The sequence below is a fragment of the Ictidomys tridecemlineatus genome, unplaced genomic scaffold (genome assembly GCF_052094955.1).
Source record: "Ictidomys tridecemlineatus isolate mIctTri1 unplaced genomic scaffold, mIctTri1.hap1 Scaffold_55, whole genome shotgun sequence".
In the NCBI taxonomy this organism is placed as follows: Eukaryota; Metazoa; Chordata; class Mammalia; order Rodentia; family Sciuridae; genus Ictidomys; species Ictidomys tridecemlineatus.
This window is the reverse complement of record NW_027523660.1, coordinates 1384889-1398824: the sequence shown is the minus strand read 5'-3', so window position 1 is coordinate 1398824 and position 13936 is coordinate 1384889. Positions and strand designations below refer to the sequence as shown.

At 39.8% G+C, this 13936-nt stretch overlaps 1 pseudogene; it reads right to left on the bottom strand.

Annotated features, from left to right (window-relative positions):
- Positions 1-13028: 13028 nt before the first annotated feature.
- LOC101977205 (dynein regulatory complex protein 8 pseudogene) lies at positions 13029-13654 on the bottom strand (annotated as a pseudogene).
- Between the last annotated feature and the right edge of the window lie 282 nt (positions 13655-13936).

Below are 13936 nucleotides of genomic sequence, written 5' to 3'. Positions count from 1 at the left end.
TATTTCATTATAGTAACAGAAAATGGCCTCAAACATGGTTGAAAGAATCGTAACTCATATAACTAAATTGCATCTGGTGAGATAAGGGTGAACTGGGATTTAGCTTATTGGGGTCCAGACTCTTAAACGGATTTTATTGAGCAAAGGTGTGAACCCAAGCCACAAGAATTCAGTTATTAGAATGAAGTAAGCAGTCACAGATCTATTAGCAGCAGTCAGTATGGGTAAAAAATTACAACCTGACAGTTATTTTAGATGGTTAGCCCTGACCCTAAAGTAGATTTGATTCTAGAAAGTGAATCTTTTACAACTGCCCAGCATAGAGAAAGCTTTGTAGAAAGAGACAGTCCGTGAAGTCTTTAGCCCACATGCGTACACATGGATACTGAGATGTTTTGTAGCCAAGTGGCCATGGTAGTCTTAATAACCAAAGATGACTTTTTTTTTTTTTTTTGTACCGGGAATTGAACTCAGGGGCACTCAACCACTGAGCCGCATCCCCAGCCCTATTTTGTATTTTATTTAGAAACAGAGTCTCACTGAATTGCTTAACGCCTCACCATTGCTGAGGCTGGCCTTGAACTTGCGATCCCCCTGTCTCAGCCTCCCCAGCAGCTGGGATGACAGGCGTGTGCCACTGTGTCCGGCCCAAAGCTGACTTTTGATTTCTTTGGAAGTCTACATGAGAATGAGCAGATCCACCACATCTCAAGCTACTGTGGCCATGAATAGACCCTTCCATTTTTTTTTTCACATCTGAACATCCTCCATCTCTTTCGGGTTGTTCCTTGTGTTTGGGTATTTATGCTTTGATTCATGCTAACTTTGCATATTATGGAATTAATCTGTAACAAACACCACTGTAAATAAAAATAAGTATGTGGCTGAAAGAGAAAAGAAAAATCCAGGAAGGAAATCCCAGTAGGTCCTCACCAATTCCAGTAACAATGGACTGCTCACTACTCTTATTTTCATGTAAGTTGAAGATGCACAAAATTCAGGGACTATTCTAGGGACTCCAATCATTAAAAAACAGAAGAGACAGGCTCTGGTGGCCACGACCCAGGGGTTGTAAATATAGCATTCCACTTTCCAGCTCTGTAGCCAAAAGAATATAGACTTTGGAAACAGATTTAGGTTCAAGTCCAAGTTTTACCACTTACTGGCCATGTGACAAGTGATTTAATAAATCTGAGCCTCTCAGCTCAACTGTAAACATGAGCACAACAAAATCGACTAACTTGAGGATTAAATGGACCATGTAAGTGAGAGGGGCAAGCAGAACTCCCCAGCAGCTCCAGGTTCTCCCATAACAGAGTGGTGACCATAAGTTCAAATCTTATGTTCTCCACCGCTCCATCCAGATGAACCCTCTGGCTCTCACAAATATCAGTTTCTGTTCCTTTTCTTTCTCTCTGGTTTATGGCTGCATATAAACATAGAAAAAGCACCCAAAATTTTAATTATTTTCAAGCTGAATAGTGGGATTGTAGTATTTAAATACTGAGTAGATTTTTCTCATTGGTATCCCACTAACTGCTTTTCAACTATTTTGAAGTATAAAGTAGATATATTTTAAGTGTACAGTTCAAGGATTTTGCATTTTGTTTAGAGACAGGGTCTTACTGAGTTGCTTAGCGCCTTTCCATTTCTGAGGCTAGATTTGAACTCAAGATCTTCCTGTCTCAGCCTCCTGAGCTGCTGGGGTTACAGGTATGTGCCACCATGCTCAGCTTAGTTCAAGGATTTTTGATAAATAAATATACTTATTGATCACAGGTCAAGATAAACTATTTCCACCTTTCCAGAATGTCCCTAAATGTCTTATTGCTGTTAGTTCCTCCTAAGTCCTATCTCAGATCATCACTGATGTAATTTCTATCATGACAAATGACTCTTTTCTAGAATTTCTTTTTTAAAAGAACCACTTTTTTAGTGGTTGATAGATCTTTATTTTATTTATTTATATGCGGTGCTGAGAATCAAATCCAGTGCCTCACACATTGCAGGTAAGTGTGCTACCACTGAACCACAACCCCAGCCCCTCTATTCTAGAATTTCTTGGTATAGATGAAATCATGTTGCATGTGGTCTTTTGTAACCTTTTGTTTGTTTTCTCAGTATAATTTTCTTTTTTTTTTTGTACTGGTGTTTGAGCCCAGGGTGCTTTACCACTGAGCTACATCCCTAGCACCCCTGCCCTTTTTAATTTTATTTTGAAACAGGAACTCACTAAATTGCTTAGGGCCTTTCTAAATTGCTAGGACTGGCCTTGAACTTGTGATCCTCCTGCCTCAGCCTCCTGAGTCACAGGATTATAGATGTGTGCCACGGTACCCAGCAGCCTCATGTGATATTTTTGAGATTCATCCATTGTTGTGTCTGTCAGTAGTTCATTCCTCTTATTAATTAATAGTGTTATTCATGCCAGCCATGGTGACACATGCTTATAATACTAGCTACTCAGGAGGCTGAGATGGGAGAATGGCAAGTTCACTAAGCCTCAGCCACTTAGTGAAACCCTGTCTCAAAAATAAAAAATAAAAAGGACCTGGGTGCAGGGCTGGGACTGTGGCTCAGTGGTAGCGCACTTGCCTGGCATGTGTGAGGCACTGGGTTTGATTCTCAGCACCCCATAAAAATAAATAAATAAAGGCCTATCAACAACTAAAAAAAGTATATAAAAAAAGGACTTGGGTGTAGCTCAGTTGTAAAGATAAAAAATGAAGGAAATCTTGGGTATAAAAATGAAGGAAAAAGAAAAGTGAGTAGTATTTCATTGTAGGAATCTTCCACAATTTTTTAAATCTGTTTATCTGTTGATGAGCATTTGACCTGTTTTCAGCTTTTGAGTGTCACAGATAAAGATGCTTGACATTTTTGTAATCTTTAATTTCTCTCAGGTAAATATCTTACCATAGAATTACCAAATCACAGGGAAAGTGCACATTTAAAGTTTTGAAAATTTATCCAAAGCATCAGTATATCAGAATTCCAGTTACTTCACATCTTTGCCAACACTTGATATTGTCAGGCTTGTTTAGTTTTAGCCACTCTAGTGAATTTGAAGTGGAAACTCGTTGTGGTTTGCCACTCAAAAAAATACTTAAAATTTACCACCTTGACCATTTTCTGTGCTTAGTTCAGTGGTATTAAGTATCTTCACTGGTTGGGAATCATCACTACCATCCATCCAGAGAACTCTCTTCATCTTGCAATTTTAAAATTGTGTGTTCATTGCCAAAGACAAATAATAACAAATGTAAAGATTTCTCCCTCACTGCCCACTTCTCTTGGTGCTGGGGGTCAAATCCAGGGCCTCACCATGTTCTATCACTGAGCTACACCCACATACCCTTTACCTGATTTTTCTTATCATCCTAAAATCAGGTAACACCCCATTTAGTAAAACAGAATGAGTATTTCAACTAGCAGCAGCGTTGGTTTTTATAGACAAAAAGGCTGGAGAAATAAAAATTAAAAATTTTTTTAAAATGCAGAACAAAAAAATCAGACTGGGTCATTTCAAAGTTACTTTCTTTAGAAGATGGAAACAAGGAGAGAGAACAATGGAAAAACAAATGATTGTTAATGCCAGGTTGCTTCGCATTACTTCTTTTTAATATATATATTTTTTAGTTGTAGATACACACAATATCTTTATCTTATTTATCTATTTTTATGTGGTGCTGACGATTGAACCCAGTGCCTCATGCACTCAAGGTAAGTGCTCTACCGCTGAGCTACGACCCCAGCCTTTGGGTTCCTTTTTGTGGTAAGGATTAAAGCAGAGGAAGCTTCATGCTCATTGCATTCTCTCCTAATTTCTCAGAAGGTCAAACACCACTTAGTTTTAGTTTGGGGTCAGGGAGTTTTAGCATGAGTGACTCCATGTTGATTTTTGGTCTGGTCTGTTGGGACCTAGCACATGAGCTTAGTCCAAAACAGTGGCCTCCTGTCATTTTTATTTAATACCTGTAAACACTAAATTTGTCCTTCATTTCTCAGCACCTCATGGCAGCCACCATTTACTTTCTGTCTCTCTGAATTTGACTTACTCTAGGGACCTCATACATGTGAAATTGTATGGTATCTATCTTTTTGTGGCTTATTTTGCTTAGCACAATGGCCTCAAGTTTCATCCTCGTGGTAGCAGGTGTCAGAATGCTGGATAATATCCCGTCTTATGTGTGTATCAATTTTATTTATCCACTTACATTGGTCATTGGCCCCTTCTGTTTTGTTTCTACCTTTTGGCAATTACGAATAATGCTGCTATGAACATAAATGTACAAATATCTCTTTGAATTTCACCTCTCAATGTTTTCAGGTCATGTGCTCAGAAATGTAATTCTATTTTAAATTTTTTTTAGAAACTGACATTACTGTCTTCTCTAGTGACTGCCCCATTTTATATTGTTACCAACAAAGCACGAAAATTCCAATTTCTCCACATGTCAACATGTGTAGTTTTCTGTTTTTGTGATTGTAGCCGTCCTCAGGATATGGGATGGTGTATCATTGCAGGTTTGATATAGATTTGTATTCCCCTTAATTCTGAGCATCTTTGTTTTTGTTTGTTTGTTTCAGTGATGGAGATAAAACCCAGAGCCTTACATATGCTAGGCAAAATGTTCAAACCTCTCTTGATGTGCTTATTGGCCATTTGTATACCTTCTTTGAAGAAATACCTATTCAAATCCTTTATCCACTTTTAATTCCAGTTCTTATTGTTGTTGTCGTCATCATTGATGGTGCTAAATTTTAAACTGTGCCTCTCTTAGTAGTGTTATTCCATTTTATAATTGAAGAAACTTTGTTTTCTTGTATGTGAGTGTGTGTGTGTGTGTGTGTGTGTGTGTGTGTGTGTGTGTGTGTGTGTTTTGCTGGAAACTGAACCCAGGGCTAAGCATGTGCTCTTATCCTGAGCTTTATCTCCAACCCAAGAAATTAACTGTTCTGGATGGTCATGTGACCATGATGGGACTAGCCACAGCTTTGCTCATCTCACCAAAGGTAAAGATAGATAAGTGAATAATTCATTGGAATCTTGATTGAACATATATACCAAGGCCAATGGAAGGGTGACAGATGCTGAGGAAACCAGGTTTACAGTTCCATGGGGGACATGAATAAAGAGGCAACGATAACACAGTGTGACAGGTGTCATAACAGGCAGGAACCTGATGCCAGCAAGGTGTATTTGGGAACTGAATGCAGTTTAGTAGCCAGAGCCCTGATAGAAGGACTAACTGGAGATGAGCCTAGAGAGGGGGATTGGTTTTTAGCTGTGAACAACAGAATCCTCTTGAGCTTATTCACCCAGAAAATAAATCTGTAAAAGAATATTAGGTAGTTTACATCTCCCAGAGGGCCAGAGAATGGAATATGGAGGCTGCAACCAGAAACAAAGCCCCCCAAACCATCCCCAGGACTCTCAGCAGAGACTCCATTGTCACTGTCCTGCTGGCCAAGACACAAAAGCTCACCAGCTTTGGTGACCACTACTGCTGCTCCCTAGGAGCTCTGCTTTCACCCAGCTTCAGGTGGACTCCCTGGAGTGCGCGCTCCCTGGCATAGCCCACTTCTGAACAGAGTCTTGCATGGCTGTGTCTGATTGGTAGAGATGAAGCTCGCCAAGGGCAAGGGAGGTTGGCAGAGGGAATTTCTCAGGCTTATATCTTCAGTAGGCAGGACCTGTTGGAGAGGTAGCACCTCAACCCTAAGAAGAGGTTTGCTATAGTTTGGATCTTGAATGTCCCCCAGAGGCTCAGGTGTGGAAGGCTTGGTTACTACCCTATAGCACTACTGGGGGATGGTAGAGTCTTTAGGAGGTGGGGCCTAATGGGAGAAAGTTAGGTCATGAAGTTTTGCCATTAGGTAGAATATTTGGACTCCAGCCCTCTTCCTGTCTCTCTTTTATTTCCTGGCCAGCATGAGGTGATAGACCCCCTCCACCATGGGCTCCTGCCATGATATACTATGTAGCCACAAGTTCAAACCAACAGGACCTAGCAAGCATGAACTTAAGCCTTGAAATCATAAGCAAAAATAAATCTTTCCTTTTTATAAGTTATTTCAGGTATTGTTTTAAACATTTTTTTTGTAGTTGAAGATGGTCAGCACACCTTCATTTTATTTATTATGTGGTGTTAAGGATCCGGCTCAGTGCCTCACATGTGCTAGGCAAGTGCTCTGCCACTGAGCCACAACCCCAGCCCCCTATTTCAGGTATTTTTGAAAGGTGGAAAGTTGACTGACAAAAGGTTTAAAAAGTGATATATCCTTTTTCTTTTTTTAATATTTATTTTTTAGTTGTAGTTGGATACAGTACTTTTATTTATTTATTCTTATGTGGTGCTGAGGATTGAATCCAGGGCCTTGCACGTGCTAGATGAGCGCTCTAACACTGAGACACAACCCCAGCTTGATATGTTCTTTTTAAAAAAATTTTTTTTTAGTTGTAGATGGATGTGATGCCTTTATTTTATTTATTTATTTATTTTTGTATGCTAAGGATCAAACCCAGTGTCTCACACATGCTAGGCAAGCGCTCTACCACTGAGCTACAACTCCAGACCCTGGTGATATGTTCTTGCATAAAAATTTGTACACAAATGTTCATTGTTCACAGATGTTTAACTTTGTTTGCAAAAGCCCCAAACTATAAATATTCCAGATGTCTATCAACTGGTGAATAGTGAAGCCACCTGTGGTCCACCCATATGTGTTGCTCAGCAATAAAAGGAACAAATACACAACAATACATAATAACTTGGATGAATCTTCAAGATATTATGCTGAGAGAAGGAACCCAATTCCCCCAAATTATTCCCATACCATATGACTCTATTTCTGTAACATTTTGAGATAGCAAAGTTTTACAAATGGAGAACAGAGGGTATTTACCAGAAGTGATAAATACCAATCTGATAGTGATAGGGAGAAGGGTCACAATGGGAAGGAAGAGAATGTGGTTACAGAAAAGTAAGGGATCCTTGTATTGATGGAAATGTTCTATGTTCTGAGTGTAGAGATGGGTACGTGGACCTACACACATGATAAAAAGGTATAGCACTAAACACACACACGTGTGCACTGCTTTGGTCTGAATATGAGTTGTCATTGGAACTTAACCCCCAAGGTAATAGTACAAAGAGATAGGTCTTTTTGGAGGTGATTCAGAAACCTCAAGAATGGGATTAGCTGCCCTTCATAGATGAGCCTGAGAGAGCAAGTTCAATCTTCTTGCTCTTCTGCCTTCTGCCAACCAAAGACATAGCAACAAGGCACCATCTTGGGAGCAGAGAGCAGTTCTCACCAAGCCAGCACCTTGTTCTTGGATTTCCCAGTCTCTGGAACTGTAAGAGGTAAATTTCTGTTCTTTATAAATTATTTAATCTGAAATATTTTGTTATAGCAGCATAAACATACTTGTACCCCCATGCAAGCATAAACATGTATGCATCAATGCATCCAATTAAAACTGGGAAAATGTAGTACAACTGGTAGATTGCATAAATCTCCATGTCCTGGTGGTGATATTGTAGTATTAGATGATGTTACCATTGGGGAAAACATACATGGGGCCTCTCTATATCACTTATTACAACTACCTGTGAATCTACAATTATGCCCATAGAAAAACAGAAAAAAAAAAGCAAAAGCATTGGGAAGCCAGAAAACACTAGGGGGTTGGGACTTTATTTTAAGAGCTGTGAGCAACTATTGAGGGATTTTCAGCAGGTGTAACACACGTCTTCGTTTAGCTTCTATTTTTTAATCCAACGCTAAGTTAATATTATCCTGGCCTAACTTACAACTGTGACATTTAAATTTAAAATAAAGTGTAAAAAAGATCTATCCTTTTTTTTAGCCTCTCATGATTTTCCAGATTTCCCAGGAAAGCAATTTTAGGCCCAGCATATGCGCTCTGATTCCTCCTGAAGCAGAAAGAATAAGGAAGGATCCTTTATTTTATTTCTTCCACAAATGTAAGCATATGCTATGGGTCAGACTCTGTGCCAGGCACTGTAAATTCAGTGATGAATAAGAGACAGTCTTACCTTTGAGAGGCTGCGTTGTTAATCCCTTGGGGGAAAAAATAATGGCTCTAATACAAAAGGGATTTATTTGAGCCTCATATAATCCAGAGTCTAGGGATGAAGGTGTAGAGTTGATACAGTGGCCTCAGATGTTATGAATGTCCCAGGCTCCTGCTATCATTTTGCTCCACCATCTTTAGCACGTCTTCCCCCTCAAGATCATTGTGGGTATCTCAATTCATCATAAGGAGTGTATTAGTCCATTTTCAGTTACTATAATGAAACACCTCAAGGCTGAATACTTTATAAACAAAAGAAGTTTATTTAGCTCATAGTTCTGGAGGTCAAGGGCATATCCTGATAAGGACCTCAGGGCAGATGGTATTTCAATGGTGGGAGCACCACCATTGATTTAGTATATCTGGGATGGGGCTGGAGAATTTGTATTTATGTTTTCAACAAATAACCTGCAGTTCAGGGGAGCTCATTTGAGAATCACAGCTATAAGTAACAGGGGGTGAGCAGAAGAATTCACATAAGGGATTCAAGTTATCAGTTTTTTTTGGTGGATCACTCATGGAATTAACCTAAGGATGGAGTTATTTCCTACAGAGGTTAAATCCCTCAGATATAGCAGCTCCCTTTTAGCACAGCCTTACAAGGAAGGCAGCTGCCCTTAAGGCTAAAATTATACTGTTCAGCACATATGGTGTCTTTGTCTGTTTTCTGTTGCTATAACTGAATACCTGAGATTGGGTTATCTATAAAGAATAGAGGTTTATGGTTAATAGAGGTTCTGGAGGCTGGAGAGTCCAAGAGGATGGTGCCAGCATCTGCCTAGCATCTGATGTGGTCTTCTTGCTGCATCATAACCTGACCAAAGGCATCACACGGTGAGACAGAAGACGTGGGCTTGTTCTTTCCTCTTCTTATAAAGCCACTAATACCATCATGGGGGCCCTATCCTCAGGACCTCACCTCCTCCTAAATACCTCCCAATGCCTCCCTCCAAATACCATTAACATACGATTTTGGAGATTATGTTTTTAGCATACAAACTTTTGGGGCACACATTCAAACCATCACATACGGTGTTCAGAGGGTTCAGAGGACTTGGTCCCTGTTCCATCTCTGTGACCATCTGGCTGTATGGACTTGGAAAGAGGTGTTAAACAATCTGAATGTCAACTAGGACATCAGTAACAATAATTAGTACCAATTATTGAACAATTACATTGATCCTTGTTTAATACAACTTTCCTAAAAGATAAATCCTGTTTTCATTTTACAGGTAAGAAAATGAACTTTCAGAGAGAAAATAACAGGCTCAAGATTGTTAAGACTAGTAAGGGGTAGAGTTGAGATCCCAAACCATGGATTTTACTTTAAACTCCAAAGCTTATGCACCTAACTACATGATTTCTGAAAGTGGAGCTTACAAATATAGTCATTGGAACTTCTGAGTTGCCTATGAGATCTTTTTTAAACATTTATTTATTTTTTTTAGAAGTAGTTGGACACAATACCTTTATTTTATTTATTTATTTTTATGTGGTGCTGAGGATCAGACCCAGGGCCTTGCACGTGCTAGATGAGTGCTCTACCACTGAGCCACAACCCCAGCCCCGTCTATGAGATTTTTTTTTAATTTAGTATTTTTTCAATATTTATCATTAAAGCATTGATATAAGCAAATATTGGGTCATGTGGACAACTTTTCTAGCTGATTTCAGGCCTGGCATTTACATTGGCCTTGGAATCAAGTAAAACAATTTTAATTGTCCCAACTAAATGACAGAAGAACACGGTAGTCTTCATTTATGAATGATGTACCCAGCAAAGAGCAAATTCCCTGAAGACAAAGTATACACAGGAAGTACATGAACAAAACAGAGAGGAGAGGTGCAGAGCTCAGTTACCAAGTGGCCCAGGGCAATAAAAAAGAAAAAAAAATACAGCCACAGGAGCCCAGGTCAGTGAGTTTCACATCCACATAATGAATAGCTATTTAGTTTCACAGACCAGCATCATCTGTCATATTGAGTTAATGTTCATTTCAACAGTGCAGATTTGGTAGTGTTACTTGTATTTAGCTTGCAAATGTGTTTGTGTTTTATAGTGGCTTAAAGCTGCAAGCCTCTGAAGAGTTTATTGTTGGTTTTATGATGTACATATGTGAACAAAACTAATATAAGTCAACTCTTGGAGTCCAAGGGAAATTTTGTTTTTTAATGGGGGCCTGCAAATTGCTTAAAAATTAAGCCAGGGTTTGGGTTATAGACAACAAAAACTGTATCTGGTTAATATAAGTGGAAATGGAGTTTATTTGGAACTTACTGGGTAGCTGAAGAACAGATGAGAAGACTAGAAAACCAGACTCAGCAAGTGGTTGGGAGGTTAGATAGCGTAGTCTATGCCCAGAGTCCCCTGGTATAGATAAACTCCTGACTCCCAGCGCTGAGTCTCCATCTCTGCCGGTGTGACAATTCTAGGACTCGATGTCATAACCACCAAGCCTTAGGCCATTCCCTCAAGAGTTAAGACCCTGGGCAAGAACACCAGGCTGGCTGAGCCTATCTCTTAGCCCCAGGGTAGGACTTTCTGGCTCCTTTTGGCTTCTGTAGACACAATTCATGGAGAATATCCCCAGCTAGAAAGGGAGGCTAGATACTGGGGAACTAAGACCCAGCCCTGTCCTGTGGACACACCCTTCTATAAACCAGAAAATGGGACCAATTTCAGAAATGTCAGCATTAAAGAAGATAACCTCATGGACAGCAACTATGAAGTCCTGTCCACAGGTTTGCTGGTCACTGGAGCAGCTCCATTGAGGCCCCACTGTGATCAATGAAGGAAAGGCCCAGACCCCACACGGGTGTTTTTGTTTCATGTCCCACAGTACAGTGGGTATATCAGGAGGGAACCACCCTGGCAATTGAACAGGCCTGAGAGACAAGGCGCCATTTTGGAAGCAGAGAGAAACCCTCACCTAACACCAGTGTCAGCGCCTTGGTCTTCGGCTTCCCAGCCTCTAGAACTGTAAGAAATACATTTCAGTTCTTTATAAATTACCTAAATATTTTTATATTACCTAAAATATTTTTACCTAAACTATGTCTTCCTTGAAAAAAACCAAATTCTTCTTTCTATTTAAACCCACTTTTTTTCTGTTATTTACAAAAATCAAGCTAATGAAAGGCCTCTGGCTTGGGTTTTGGAGAGGAAATTTGGAAAACAGTGTTTCTCAGAGCAGTGTTTTTGTTGCTATCCTCCTGGGCTAATTGGTTTTGCTCTGAGCATGAGAGATGGGAATCGTTTGTCCAGGTCTTTGATGGCACTTGCTAAAAATGCCATCCTGCGGTGCTCCACATGTGGCTGTAATTAACTGTGTAGAAAACCTGCTGCACCAGGAGAGAACCCTGTATTCTGTGCTCCGCATTACAAAACGGTTCCCCTTTCTTATTTTGGTCGAAAATCCTCCACTTTGAAGGTGTTTCATTTTGGGAACTGCACAGGAAGTTCCTGATGGAGCATTGCTTTCTTTGCAATAATTTCTGCACCGAGAAATAGGTTTGTTTTTCTCCCTCCTTCTCGAGTTACACAAAGATGTTGGTGGAAAAACCACTCTGCTGTGTGACCTGCCCTTCCCCCCACCTCTCTGACCTCATCTCTACCATTATTCCCCCACTCCCATCTTAGTCCAGAAGCTCCAGCCTGCTGATTGGTTTTGGGTCATGCCTCTGGGCCTTTGCACTCGCTCTGCCATCACCTGCCACAGCACAGTCTTCCCCCCATGGTACATATGTGATTTGCTCCCTCAGTTTCATTAAGGTTTCTGCTCAAATGTTGCCTTGCTATAAAAGTCTCCTTACTTCTAGTAATTCCATCCTCCACCACACTGGTACTTAACTCATTCATCTTGTGCTCCTGTTTTCCAGGGCACTTGAAACACTATCTAACCGTTTGTTTATTATCAGGCTTCTACGAGAATGCGATACGCAGGAGGCACAGACTGGCTATTTCTCTGCTCATCATCACTACCCAGCACATAGTAGGCATTCAGTGAACTGTGTGTTGAGGATGGGGTTGTAGTTCAGAAGTGGAGCGCTTGTCCAGCCTGCACAAGGCCCCGGATTCAGTCCCCAGTGCTGCAGAAGAAAAAAAAAAAAAAAGTCCGAAAACTCAAAAACACTGTGTTAATGAGAGAATTCATATGATAGTAAGAACTATCATTTAATAAATGACAAATGTTATCCATAATAGGAGAGTGAAGTTATACTGATGTAGTAAAGTCACAGAGGTCTGGTGGCAATGAGGAGGCCACTGTAGGAGGAAGTGTCAGGTTCGGAAACCACTGGGCCGAGGAGAAAATGGAATATTTATTTATTTATTTATTTTTCAGATTACTGAAGTGTTTATTGTTCTTTAAAAAGAAGCCTTCATTACACTGATACTCATTTTCAATTTGTGGTCATTCTGCCCTCTTTCAAGACCTTTATATGCCAAACTTTGGCTCATTATAGTTATTATTAATTTTCTCAGTTTAGTTAATTAAAAGGTAACATGTTTATTGTAGAAAATAAACAATAATATATTTTAATGTTAAACTGTTTTAAGATTAGTTTTTAAGTAATTAGCAGTATGTCATTCCATAAGTTTGGACATTTTAAATACATTTATGTTTAATTTAAAATTATTATGATCATCCAGGTGAGCAGGGCAAACCTATGATCCCAGCTACTCCGAAGTCTGAGGCAAGACAATTGCAAGTTTGAGGCCAGCCTGTTGGTGAGTCCCTGTCTCAAAATGAAAAATGTAAAAAGAGTTAGGAATGAAGCTCAGTGGATTCTATTCCCAGTACTAAAAAAGAGTTTTTGTTATGATCATCTTTAGAAAACAAAATATGTTGAAATAATCATGTCACAAGCATTGATATCAGATAAAAGAATTACAAAATAAAATGCAAAATTAACAAGGACAAGCCATTTTCAAACTATCTTTTCAATTAGAAATTAAGGGTTTAAAACATTTAATTTTCATCTATCACCATCATTGTTATATACTCCTTGTAATTAATTGAATTTGAATCTGGATCGATTGCAGCAGACAACATTTCTTCCATTTCTTCTTGGGAGAAAGGCTCACCTTCTTCAGTCATATATTTGATGAGTTCTTCCTTAGTAAGAAACCCACGTTTAGCAGAATCTAAAACCTCAAAAGCTCAAAGAAGGACATCTTCTGGAATTGGTCTATACCTTCTTTCCAGAAGTACTTTGGTCATCACTGGAAGAAATTTTTCATATCGAATATATCCAGTGGGTTCTTCTTCTTCTACCTCTGCAAGCAGATCATGTAGCTCTCCTTCACTAGGGCAGCATCCTAATGACCTGATAATTGTCCCAATTTCTCTCACATCCACTGTATTATTCGACTCATGGTCAAACACTTCAAATGCTTCTTTGATTTTTTTGTGAAATTCTGCTAGTGCTAACTCTTCCTTGTCTTTATCTTCCGCCATCTTGATGCGGAGCCGGTCGCCTGGGAGATGCCAGTCGTTAGCCTGGGTCGCCCTCCTTGGGCCCCCGCGACGCCGGGAGCCCGGGATGGGGGAGGGGAGAAAATGGAGTATTTAAATCTTCAGTCTTGACTCCTCTGGATCCCTGGCTCATGTCTCCAACTGCCTTTCCCACATCTGCTTTTGGATGTGTCATGAGCAGCTCACACAATGTGTATGCAAAGTGGAACTCTTAGTTTTCCCCTACCTGCAGTAAAAAATCTGCTTCTTTCTCAACTTTCCATTTTGGTTAATGACTACTTTCCACCTTTGCTCAAGCCAAAAGCCAAATGATCATCATAGGAGCCTCACCTCACGTTCCTTCAATCATAATATG